Source organism: Phacochoerus africanus, chromosome 8 (assembly GCF_016906955.1).
Source record: "Phacochoerus africanus isolate WHEZ1 chromosome 8, ROS_Pafr_v1, whole genome shotgun sequence".
NCBI lineage: Eukaryota > Metazoa > Chordata > Mammalia > Artiodactyla > Suidae > Phacochoerus > Phacochoerus africanus.
The window spans coordinates 46,705,542-46,719,482 of record NC_062551.1 but is presented as its reverse complement, the minus strand read 5'-3'; positions in this window follow the sequence as shown (position 1 = coordinate 46,719,482).

Below are 13,941 nucleotides of genomic sequence, written 5' to 3'. Positions count from 1 at the left end.
AAGAGTTTGAAGCCATAAGAACAAAATCGCCTCAGCTCCCCAATTTTAAAAACTCACACAACTTCTCCAATTCTAATATGCCATACCCCTCCACCCCCACAACATACAGACACATTATGAAAGCTAAGAGGTAGTTTGGACAAATATATGCCCTCCCCAAATCACAGGAAATCATTGTACAAGGACAGACCTAGAGCAGGACTCTCCTGCATGGAAGCACACAGCCAGACATTCCAGCAGAAGAGACTCTAGTTAGTCCCCCACCCCAGGGAGGCTGATCTGGATCTGAGAATACGCAGTCCAGATCCATCTACCCTCATGCCAACCTTCCCAGCTGCTAAGTGGCTACCCCATCTAAACCAGAACTTCCTTCTGAGATACAGGAATCTGGCTTGCCTCCCTAACCCTAAGACAAAAAGAATACAGACTAGAAATTCCCAAGCCTTGCTACCCATTGGAATCACCAGCAGATTTTTAAATATTCTGATGGCCTGACTCCCATCACTCAAACATTCTCATTTAATTAATATAGAGTATAGCCTGGGAATCAGGATTTTTAAACCTTTAAACCTTTCCCAGGTGATCATAATGAGCAAGTTTGGCCATCAAACTCTGCAGGCATCAGAATCAGCTGGAAAGCCTATTAAAGTATGGTCTGCAGGGCCCCATTCCTAACGCGCTTGGCATTACTAGGTCTAGGGTTGGGCTTGAGAATTTGTATTTCAAAAAAGTTGATATTGATGCTGCTGGTCCAAATGCCACAATTTGAGAACTACTTGCACAGACCATGCCCGGCAGTCTTTATAATGGCAAAGCTATACCTGCACACTGGGAGCCCTTCCATCAAGCTACCTTTCCCAGAATCCTCAGAGCTCAACGTTCCTATTATGAATCCTCAATACAGGAGTTCCCTTCATGACTCAGCGGTAACAAATCTAACTAAGATCCATAAGGACGCAGGTTCGATACCTGGCTTCGCTCAGTGGGTTAAAGGATCTGGCATTGCCCCTGAGCTGTAGTGTAGGTCGAAGACAGGGCCAGGATCCCGAGTTGCTGTGGCTGTGGTGCAGGCCAGCAGCTGTAGTTCCAATTCGACCCCTAGCCTGGGAACCTCCATATGCTGCACTTGCGGCCCTAAAAAGCAGAGGAAAAAAAAAAAAAGAATCATCAATACTGCTTACATGATCTCACTTACCAACACAATTCTCTTGGTATCCAGGCTGGGGAAAAATAAATTTGAGAAAACCTGAGTACAAATAATTCTCTAGAGGAGTTCCCGTCGTGGCACAGTGGTTAACGAATCCGACTAGTAACCATGAGGTTGCGGGTTCGGTCCCTGCCCTTGCTCAGTGGGTTAAGGATCCGGCGATGCCGTGAGCTGTGGTGTAGGTTGCAGGTGCGGCTCGGATCCCACGTTGCTGTGGCTCTGGCGTAGGCTGGTGGCTGCAGCTCCGATTCAACCCCTAGCCTGCGAACCTCCATATGCTGCGGGAGTGGGACCAAGAAATAGCAACAACAACAACAACAAAAAAGACAAAAGACAAATAAATAAATAAATAAATAAAATAATTCTCTAGAAAGTAGAAATAGCCAACTAGTTAAAACTCACTAAAGCTCCTGGCTACCCAGCCTTCTGCCCAGAGAACCCCTTCCTGGGGTTAAAGCTGCTCTTCCCAGGGAACAGTGTTGTCTCCTCTGCCCTTCTTGTGGGCCCCATGGTGTGATGCTGTGTCTGTGTATTTTATACAAAGATACTTGGCCTTTCCCTCTGTACACTACATTTGACCACAGATTAAGCCAGTACAAACAAGAAAAACATCACTAGCAAATAAGGAGTCGCATTTAAAGGAACTGGACTAGAGGATTTTGAAAATTGATAATATCTCATATTTCTAAGGCTGTGGGGAAATGGAAAGAATGAGATGATATGTGGGAAATGGTTATAATGGGACAAAAATGACAGAAGGAAGCTAAATATCTTTCAATGAGGTTAAATAAATTATGCATTCACACACACAGAAAACTAAACACCCACTGAATATAAAGGGAAAACTCTTATTTGATGTCATAGAAAGATGCTAAAGAAGATGTCATAGACGTTGCTGGAAGAAGAAAAGTTAGAAATAGTATTGTAGTGTGATTCTATTTTTGGCAGGAAAACTACATCCATATGCATATATATTTAGATGCATGTGCATAAAACAGTCTGTGAATGGACTTGGAAGACAATGTTGTTACCTCCACTGGATGGTATCCCAGGTGATCTTTATTTTGTTCTTCTCTAGAGTCTCTTAATCGTTTTAATCAAAAATTTTAAAATACATATCTCTTATACCTGGACATACATTAAAAACAGCTCTACAAGGTTTATCACAAAAGCCCCAACAATTCCATCCCTGGTACTTTCCCACCCCCATCTTTCAAGTCTACAGGCAACAATTTTTACCTCTTTCAGATGTTTCTTTTGGTATTTAAACACCATAGATTCAAATAACATGCTAATATTGCTACTTCTGAATTTTCAGCTTTAGCCATTATCTGTTGACTTCCTACTATGGAACAGTGGAGTTTTATCTATCTTGTATCCACCCAACATATACATGGTTGCATCTCCCTAGCCTTCTAATATGGTTTTGTTCTATTTCAGGGTAAATGGATATTTAGTTTCTATATTATGACCATGTAAGTACCATTACCAACTGAGCTATGTTGTATAATTAGACTGAGTTCCTTGCCTAAGTCCTCTTCTCTGAGGTTAAATAATTTTTTTTCTGATTTCTTAAATCTTTTTTTTTTTTTTGGCTTTTTTAGGGCCGTACCTGTGGCATATGGAGGTTCCCAGACTAAGGGTTGAAACAGAGCTACAGCTGCCGGCCTACTCCACAGCCACATCTGTGACCTACACCACAGCTCATGGCAATGCCGGATCCTTAACCCACTGAGCAAGGCCAGGGATCGAACCCACATCTTCATGGATCCTAGTTGGGACGGGAACTCCCCTCCCCAAAAAAAGATTAGACTATTTAACCCATTAAAATGAAATAGACACATCAACAGATGGAGAGAATCTCTAAATATTTCAATTCTGAAATTTTAAAATTTTGGATTAAGTTTCTCAAATTAATTACTATCTACATCTTAAGAATTATAAATATTTGTAAGATTTCTCAAACCAAAAGGGGATCACTGGGATTTCACCTTTCTCTATACTTTCATGAGGTTACTACAACAACCCATGACAGTACTGAATTCCTCTCGAAAACTAGCAACTAGAGGACTTCCTGTGTGGCTCACAACATAACTACTCAGTGTTGCTTCTAAGAACTAGAGACCAACCTTGGTTTAAAATTTTCAATTAATGTTATACTATTCTGAAATAAAACCATATACAAAACCACAAATGCTTATAAAAATATTTAGTGGGAGTTCCCGTCGTGGTGCAGTGGTTAATGAACCTAAGAGCCATGAGGTTTCGGGTTCGGTCCCTGGCCTTGCTCAGTGGGTTAGGGATCCAGTGTTGCCGTGAGCTGTGGTGTAGGTTGCAGACGCAGCTCAGATCCCATGTGGCTGTGGCGTAGGCTGGCAGCTACAGCTCCGATTCGACCCCTAGCCTGGGAACCTCCATATGCCGTGGGAGCGGTGCTAGAAAAAGCAAAAAAAGAAAAAAAAATTGGGGGAAGAATATGCTCTAAATAGTGATTATTTCTGGATATTGGGGCTGTAGAGAATTTTAATTTTCTTCTCCTTTAGGTTCTTTAGTTAGTAAATATTTCACAAGCTTGCATTAAGTCCATCATCAGAAGTGGGTTTTTTGTTGTTGTTATTCCCATTAATTTTTTAATGATTTGGGAAGATGGTGTACCTCATAGTCATCAACTAAAGTGTGATTAAATCAGCCTGCAGGAGTTCCTGCTGTGGCTCTGCGAAAGTGAGCCTGACTAGCATCCATGAAGATGCAGGTTCGATCCCTAGCCTTGCTCAGGATCCCTCATTGCTGTAAGCTGTAGTGTAAGCCTCAGGCGGGGCTCGGATTCTGCACTGCTGTGGCTGTGGGGTAGGCGGGCAGCTGTAGCTCTAATTCGACCCCTAGCCTGGGAGCCTCCACATGCCACAAGTGTGGCCCTAAAAAGACAAAAAAAAAAAAAAAAAGCCTACAAAAGTGGTAACAACAGGGAAATCAAAGTGACTAAAAAAAATAATTCTTTCCCCTTATTGAATATTGTATTCTTTTTTTTTGGCCACTCCTCGGGCATACGCATGTTCGTGAGCCAGGGATCAGAATGGAGTCATAGTTGCAACACAAGCAGCAGCTGCTGCAACTTGGGATACTTAACCCACTATGTGGGTCCAGGGATTGAGCCTGCATCCCAGCACTCCCAAGACTCCTCTGATACCAGCACAGTGGGAACTCCTTGAATACTGTGTTTCATTAACACCCAGAAATCCTTCTGTAAAGGATCACATGCAATAAAGAGACAAAGCAGAAAAAAAATGCTTATTTCACAGCAGTGGCACAGTATTTTTTTTTTTTTTGCTTTTTTGGGGCCATACTCACAGCATATGGAGGTTTCCAGGCAAGGGGTCGAATGGGAGCTACAGCAACCAGGCCTATACCACAGCCAGAACAACGAAGTATGAGAGCTTTGTCTTCGACCTACACCACAGCTCACCCCAACACCGGATCCTTAACCCACTGAGTGAAACCAAGGATACAACCGGCAATGTCATGATTACTAATTGGATTCGATTCCCCTAAGCCACAACGTGAACTCAAGCTCAGTAATTTGAGTTAACCCCTCCCACACCCTAATGAATAACCAATTATTAAATCCTTGGCAAAAGATCTCATTAATCCTTACCTGAGTGTCCAGGATACATATGTAACCTAACGGTTTCTTAAAAATTTTTATTCAGAACAATAAACACATCCTATTATATTATATATGTAGTTTTTCTTATAACTGTTTATAAACAATCTTTTATTAGCGCATAACATTCCATTAGATGGATGAGTGAGTTACATAACCATTTGCATATTGCTAAATAGTAATTTTTCTTTTTTATTGGCCTCACCGGTAGCATATGGACGATCCCAGGGTCTTAACTAGGTTGCTGTAGAGGCGCGGTGCTGTCCCTGGCCTGGGGCGGTGGGTTAAGGATCCAGCGTGGCCCCAGCTGTGGCTCGGATTCAATCCTTCGCCAGAGAACTTCCACATGTGCCAGCGCCGCCATTTAAAAGGAAAATGCAAACAAAAACATAAACTTCCAACAGGGCTCTTTCCATCCTTAGGATCCTTAGGAAAAACTGCTCTCAGAGCAACTGCGTGCCTAGCACAAGGTTAACTGTACAACTGCATTAAGTGGGCACCAGAAAAGGGGCATCTATACATCAGGCCCCTGCCTCTAACTGGGTACAGAAATCCTAAGGCCCATATCAGTAAGCACATCATTCTCAAGCAGGACATTCCAAGGGAAAGAAATTTAAAAATCCCCTCTCCCGAAAACCTACTGCATTTCACGGAAACAAAGCAGCAGCACCAACTCACAAAGAACCGGGCTTTTAGAGGCGCAGCAGCGAGTCGCTTCACTTCACAGGCCTTTTCTGCACACGGACAGGCTGGGAAAGCAAAGCAGGGTTCGTTACACCGCAGGCTTTCTGGACTCGGTCAACGCCCACCCCCCGCACCCCCTGGACCCTCGCTACGCGTAGCCGCCCGCACGCAGACCCGAGAGGACCGCGGTCATTTGTGTCCGCAGCTCGGAGACCACAACTGTCGTTCGGACCCCACAACTGCCCACCCCCCGGGCGGCCCACCGCGTCGCTGCAGAGGACTTGCACTCCGAGGCTCTCCCTCCCACTTCCCTCTCAGGCCCCTTCTCCACGCCGGGCCTCGGGCCGAGGAAGGCGGCGCGCAGGACCTCCACGTCTCTCGAGGCACAAGAGGCCGGGGCGGCGCCCCATTACGGCCGCGCGTGCTCAACCCCGCGCCTCCGGCTCTCAGCACCGCCAGCCCTCGCTCTGGAGGAAACGCCTCGTGGCCTGAGGCCCCGGAGCCCACCCTTGCATCTGGGCCGCAGAACGTGGCCCGTCCTGCGCCCGTTCTCTCCCGAAAAGCAGCGGCCACAACCGAGCCTGCCTCGGCGGCCTCAGACCGCGCCCGGCGCCGAGCACCGCCCAGCCCGCAAGTCTGCGGCGCCGGAATTCCGGACAGGGCCTCTCGGTCGCGAGTGCGCAGGCGCGCAGGGGGCGGGGCAAGTCCCTCGCGGCTCAGCAGGGGCTCCGAGAGGCGGAGGGGGACCAGATCCCCACGGGGCAGGGCGGCGAGGAAGCCGGGCTCCCCGACGGGCCGGTTCCATCCGTGCCCGTAGCAGTGACCCAGTGAGTGATGAGTGACCGGTGCCATCGAGGATGAGCCAGACCTACTCCCCTGTTGGAACTGCAGTCCAAAAGCAGTGAACCTAATGCATTCTGGCTTTTCTCACTTTCTTCTTGGCTTCTCACTTCGCGTAGGCCCAGAGCCCCGCCCCGCTCCGAGAGCCCGGGGCTCCTGGAAGGTGGCTTGACCTGAGCGCGCAAGTGCGCGGGTGGAGAGCGTTCCCCGGGGGTTTCTTCAGGGGACCAACGAGGCTCTTAGGGCCACGCACGCTGAAGGCTGGGGACTGGGAGGACTAGGCGGGGCTGGTATGAAAAGGTTGGAGCCAAGATTCCAAGTTGTTCTGGGATGTCTGCATCCTTAGGCTTTTAATAGTGACCTTGACTGTGCTATGCCAGTGTCCCAGGGGTGCTCCCTGTGGTGTTTGCTAAGGACTGACATGGTGCCCCGTGTGCCTGAGTGTGTGGTCCTGGTGTTTCCATGCATGGAGTTGTTCCTGCGTTTATGCCACTCTGGAGGCTGGACTGAAATGGTGCCAGGAGAAGCGAAACCAAGCAGGACCCTGTGGGACCCTCCTGGATACAAAAGCCTTTTCTTGTCCCCTGTTTCTGGCTTGTAGGAAAAAGGCTTCAGCCTCCTAAACCTCCCCTAAGGAACAAAGGGCAGATTCAAACAATTGCTAATCAGAAAGGTGAGGGGATGCAGAAACAAAGGAGAAGCAATCAAGAAACAGTAGTTCAAGAGCTCCCTGGCAGCCTGAGGAGTAGTGCAGCAGTGAAACAGAGTTCTGGTTCTTCCTCAAGGAATAGATATAGCAATACCCACCCACCCAGGTGGAGGATGGCAGCTATATCCCAAACCTCTGTTTAATCTTATTTTTCTTTTCTCTCCATCCTCTGTGGCAGGTACCTACCATGTCCAGCCACACAGGGCTCGTCAGCCCTGGGCAGCAGGAAGTAGCTACAGAAGAGAATCTGTATGGTCTACAGAAGACCATCGCCCCTACCCCATGCAACAAAAGGCTGGAATGATAGGTTCCCAGGAGGATGTGACAGACCCCCACCCCCTACCCCCAACTGTGGCTGTTCACCCTGGAGCTAAAATGTGGTGCTCAGGTTGGGCAGCAAGAAACAATGGTCTGCAGAAAACAACTGCCTGCATAGATTATCCACCTACAGGGATTAACTGCCCTCTGTCCTGGGGCTCAACCCCCTACCCCTCCCTTCCCCCTCCCCTCCTCCTTCTTCATTGTTCCTGCCACAAGTTCCCACCATAAACTCCAAGCACAGATTCCTGCCACAGATCTTTCTAAGCCTTGCTCCTCCATGGCAAGCTCAGCCCGTGCCCCTCTGATGCCTTAATAAATCTCTCTTGCTTTACCCACTTGGCCTTGTGCATTCCTCCCTCTGCAAACCCAACAGGTTCCATCATGGGGTTTGCCTGCTTTCTCAAAGGGGACAGCTCTCTGTCAGCAGGACACCAGTGGAGCATGGGGTTCTGGTCTGCTTCTGAGCAGCATTCATGAGCAGCCCTGCTGCGGGGGGAAGGGGCCGGGCACCTGATGTATCTGAAAGAGAGGGAGCATCCTTGGGGAGGTAGCACCCTCCACAGCCTGGCCCAGGGAGTGTAGTGGTTTGGGTGATGGGTGGGGGCAGTGTGGAAGAGATGGGCTAGGGGGTCCTAGGGAGGGGACAAGGCAGGGAGAAGGGGCTGCTGACAGATTCCTGGAAGGCACTGGACCAGGCAGGGACCCCAGCCAGTATGGTGCCAGGGATGGGCCTCCTCTGCCCAAGTCCAGGGGAGGTACCACTCTCAGGGGGCCAGTGGATTTTTGGACAACAGGACCATCACTCGGAGCAGGCACTCCTCCCCATCCCCCGCCTCACCAGGCGTCATCCCCTAGCCCTCTCTCCTCAGACGCTGTTCCCACCCACCAGGAACCCGATTCCACAGAGGTACCCGGTGGAGCTGCGCCTCTCTGCCAGGTCAGCAGCCATTGCAAGGAACCCTGCATAGACCCAGACATCTGGGCTGTCAGGAACCTAAGGAAAGAAAGGCTGGCTCATCCTCCAGCCTGTTCCCCAAGTGGTTGCCCTAGAACCATTGCCCCTGCCCCCTCCCCTCAAATGGAAACGCACTGTGCAGGCTTCGGTTGCAGAACCAAACCCCAAAAGAAGGAAAACTGAGAGGAAAACAAGATATGGCTGGAATTTGTTGAAATCACCCAGTTATTGATGTCACACAAAATATTAAAATCCAAAGTGCCATTGAGATCCATTATCCAATCCATACTGTGTCCAAGAGGTATTACAAATTTAAAACGCTTGGCCAATGTCTGCTTTTAGTCCAAGAGTATCTAAAGTTTGTAAGAGGCAGCCAAGAGGCGTGTTCCCCATGATGAGAAGGAAAGAGAGGACTAAGAGGAGACGGAGGGTAAGTGAGGGGCCACCTTGGGAGTGCCACTACTCAGCCTGGGCATCCCCAAGGTCTCAGCAGTGGACCCAAGAGAGAGGTTGCACTCTGATGTGGGCATCCCCAGATCAGAGGAACCAGGGCCAAGTGGCTGTGCAGTCTTCTGACCTACCCCTAGGATTTGTCTGAGGGGTGTTCTCTGATGTGTTAGAGGAACCCAGGCCCAGTGGCCATGTGATAGGAGACCCAGAAAGGTGGTAATTACTGTCAACTAAAAAATTCAGCCTGAAAGTTGAGAGTGAAGTTTTATTTGGGGTAAAATTAAGACTTAAGTCCAGGAGGCAGCATCTCAGGTAGCCCTGAGAAACCACACTGAGCAGGTGAGGTGGGGGGGCCAGGATATATGAGTTTTGCGACAAAGGGAAGGTAGTAAGCACAAAAAATGTACAGATAACCAGATTTACAGAAAACCAGTTTCTACGGGAAGATGTCAGTGTCTGGGCTTCCTGGAGTCACTCCTTGGATATGCACCTCGGCTGCGGGCCAGTGGTCTTGGGTTCTTCCCAGAGTTCCCTCAGCGCACTGGCCCACCCTTGGAAGTGACTGTTGTCACGGATGACCATGACAACTTTTGTTTTGTCCACTAACTACAGCCAGGAAGCAGTCTTTCCTACTGATCTGAGGCAAGGGGAATAGCAAGATCTAGGTCATCAAGGGGACGGGGGAGGGGCCTGCAGCCCGGGACACTATTCACCTAGGGTTGCTGCTGATCTCGTGAAGGTGACGACTAGTCACAGACACTAGTCACCACTGACGGATCTAGCGTTTTTCTAGATATGAGGAGATGCAAGAATTGGGTTCATAAAATCTTCTCCTAAAAAGATCTACCTGAAGGCCCGTTCTTCCAGTTTTCCCAGAGCACAGAGTGCCTCACGCCTGGTCTCCACCCTGAGCTCCACTCAAGGGGTGCTGCGGGTTGGCAGCTGCGGTGGCTCATGTTTTACTCCATGTAGAGGCTGATGGCAAGTGCCAGACTCCAGTTCACCGTGCTCCTCCATGGTGATAAGTTCGACCATAGTTTTTTTTTTTTTTTGTCTTTTTGCCTTTTCTAGGGCTGCTTCCCGTGGCATATGGAGGTTCCCAGGCTAGGGGTCTAATCGGAGCTGTAGCCGCCGGCTACACCACAGTCACAGCAACGGGGGATCCGAGCCACGTCTGTGACCTACACCACAGCTCACGGCAACACAGATCCTTTAACCCACTGAGCAAGGCCAGGGACCAAACCTGCAACTTCATGGTTCCTAGTCGGATTCGTTAACCACTGCGCCACGATGGGAACTCCCTCGGCCATAGTTTTGGGAGACATTTCATGACCAGGTTGTCCCACGGTGCTGGGAATGCTCATTCCCAGGTCTGGCAAAGATTTCATTGGTAGGCCACTCAATGTGCTTTCGCCAGACAGGCCTTACTAACTGTAGCTAAAAGTCTCTGGACCACCTGTCTTACTAGTCTGTTTTGGTCCAGGAAAATATTCCCTCTTGTTGCATCTTCTCGTATTTAGAGTTATACTATTACGATCACTGATCTGGTAAAGAACTATGTATTTCATCAACTCCTTCAAGTCTCCTAGTCATCGTTATTTGTTGGAGGCTTAGTTACACATTTGGTAATATAAGAAACAATAGTCCTATAAAACAGGCAAAATATAAACAATATAGCCACTAACATCAATAGAGTTATAAAAAAAATAGCCAAGAGCTTCTTACACCAAACAAGTTTTTGAGGAGGTTGTCAATACTAGGGAGAGGGTCACTTAAAGCAGCATAGGACCTCAGAATTTAGTAGGCTAGTGGTCCGGTTACTATTATTTAAAATCTGTTGAGTGAATTTCATTTAGGTTTTGATATGGCTGAATATACATTCCAATCCTATTGAAGGTACAAAAAAAAATAGCTGCTAAATTATCATACTAGCTGAATATAAATCTCTTGACCCATTGGGCTCATACCAATGGTAGATTGGTTGGGGTCATCTTCAAATTGTTACGTATATGACCTTGAGTCCAAGGGAATCCTTGAGCACATTTTCCTATCCATCTGGGTCAAAGCCAAGGCCATAAATCAGTACTATGGATTTAATGAGTTCCCTTGGGTGCAACCCAGTGAATCTCCAGTTGTCTGGCCCAATCTGTTCCATACCAGCCACTATCCTTAAAGGTAATAATATGTAGGAATTGTTTATAAAACACCCAACCTAATTTTCTAATGTCCTAGGCTGACCATCCTTAGTATGGTTAATAGTTCTCAACATAAAGGAGCCTTTAAACTTAAACGGCCATAGCCTGATGTTAAGAATATAAATCCAACCCACAAGTATGTGAGGTTCCCTTCTAGTATCAGGAGTTTACAATTTTGATTGAGACTTAGCTCATTGTTCTGAATGAGTTTGAGTGACCCTAAAGGAAATTTCATATTTATGATCAGAGTCAGAGCAGGGATCATTAGTTGGCCAAATGAGAAAAATCTCCTCTAGTAACATTAATAGTGGCCTGCACAGGACTGAATTTTCTTTCTTCTAAAATAATTTTGCTAAGAGCTAGCCAATCAGAACCTTGGAGGGGAGAAATCCACCAAGGTAACCTAGAAATACTGAATACAGGTAATTGCCACAAACCCAACAATTTGGATTGATTTTAAAATTAGCGTAAGATCATGCTCCTGATGGAAAACAACTTTTTTTTTTTTTGGTGTCTTTTGCCTTTTCTAGGGCTGCTCCCACCGCATATGGAGGTTCCAAGGCTAGGAGTTGAATCGGAGCTGTAGCCACCGGCCTACGCCAGAGCCACAGCAACGTGGGATCTAAGCCACATCTGCAACCTACACCACAGCTCATGGCAACACCAGATCCTTAACCCACCGAGCAAGGCCAGGGACTGAACCCACAACCTCATGGTTCCTAGTCGGATTCGTTAACCAGTGCGCCATGACAAGAACTCCAGAAAACATCTTTTGATGCATATACAAAGGTTCAGAAAATTCAAAGAAAACATAAAATTATAAGTCATGATACGAGTCAGGTCCAGCATCTTGGGCCAGCTGTCTACTTCTGATGTCATCTTCTTCTCACCCTAGTGTAGTTTCTCTTCCAAGTGAGCATTGTTTTAAGATGATTTTGAGGTCCAGCAGTCCAGTCCAGAGCAGGGGCCTTTTTTAAGTGGGAAAATATGAGCCCAAGAGTCAATTCCCTTTATTTTGCTTACTGCACATGAGGTAGTTAAACAGTTCCTGGTGAGGGTCTTCCTTTTGGCTTGGAAATAATCCTTTTATATTAAGTCCTTTTCAGTATGCATAGTCCCCTTGTCGCAGGTCCTGGGGCATCTGATCTTTATCCGAAAATAGACCACTGAGATAAACTCTAGAAACAAGCTTAGAATGTCCTTTTAGAAGCTCAGTTAAACTTTGCAGCAATATATAACACAACAGCAAAGAACTATCTTGGAAGTACGTCTTTGTGGACACTGACCACAATGAATGGAATTAGATGAACAGATTCAACAGATGTCCATTGAAACATCTCTTTCTCTCTAAAATTACTCTCATTTTTATCAAATATAGCCAAATCAAGACTAATTCATTTGCCAACTAAGTTTGGTGTCAACAAACTTGGCCTGATGATTTATGTAAATATAATTGATTATATACAGTTTTCTAAAAATTGGCTTTGCTAAAACTTTTATAAGGAATCTCAGACTAAGCTTTTAAAAGGCATCTCAGAGCTAGGAAAGTCATGCTAAGGGCTTGTCAGAAATTTTATCTTAAAGATCTAAGATAAATTCCTCCCTTTCAAAAACCCAAAATACCTTGAGATTTCTGCAGGCTACCTACAAGGTGGCCTTCCTAATTTCTCTGCTAAATGCTGCTGGGAACCTAAGAGTTTCCAGTCTTTGGAGGGATCAGATGGAGAGAAGAGAGAAATGTTTCAAATCTGCTTACAAAGGTATAATTTATCAAAATCACTATAAGTCAAAATTAGCTTAAGAGGAATAGTTTCTTTAAGCCTGGATGACACAGATGAAAAGCCAATACTATTTCAGAGAGAAACCATAAAATTATAACCATATTCACCAGTCACTCAGCCCAATGTAACCAATCTTTTTTGTTTAACTGTTTATGAAACCATCAGATTCCCGTTTAGAATTCTGTAATTTCTTACCCAGTTCAGCATTACGGTCTGAAAGTCAGAAACTTGTTCAAAAAGTTCTTCCTATAGATCTTGAAGAGGAAGCATTTTGCAAAGACATCAGAGTAAAACCATTAACTGTCTATAATGATAAGACTTAAAGAACATTTAAATCCAATTACAATTGCAACTGACAAAGAAACTTGGTTACTTCTGTGACATCATACTGTATAATCTGAGGAGGTTTATCACTCATTGATAATGCTCTCTGTATATTTTAACATACCATATAATCCTAATTAATTTAACATTTTTGAGAGGTCTCTGTGAAGCATTCCAAAGTTAGCTGAAGTCAAAAGAACTTATTAGAATCTAAAAGGAATTTCATCAAAAAAAAATTTTGTTCTAATTGGCCAGATAGAATCATAGGTCACTGTGGACGCTTTTCTCTTAACCAAAGTTACAAGAGATCTCAAAAGAAAATACGGATCACTTAAAGGCAAAGGATCTCATATAATATTTTATCAAAAGTAGCATTTCCAAGAAAACTGTTCTCTTAACAGAGAAAAGCCAAATTCAAGTTTTGCACCAGCTTATTTTAAAAATTAATTTACTCAATTAAACTTATTCTAAACTTGATCCTAACAATGCACAGCTCTTCTCTCAGTGTCCACTTCCCACAAACCTTTCAGCACTTTCTGTATCCATATTAGTTTGTCCCCTCTTTTCCATTCATAACAAGCTGTAAGACAGACTTACTATTCTTTTCCCCATGATAAAATAGAACTCTATTCCTCATTCTTTCTTGACTGAAAACACATATCCTACTTTTCTAAAGCAAACATGGACTGTCTTTTATAACTTCTAAAAAACATGTGTTTTTTTGTTTGTTTGTTTGTTTCATGGAGAACATCCCAGGGTGGCAGAGAACAGTCCTTAACACCTTTAGTTTCTCCGTTTAGTAATTAATGTCTCA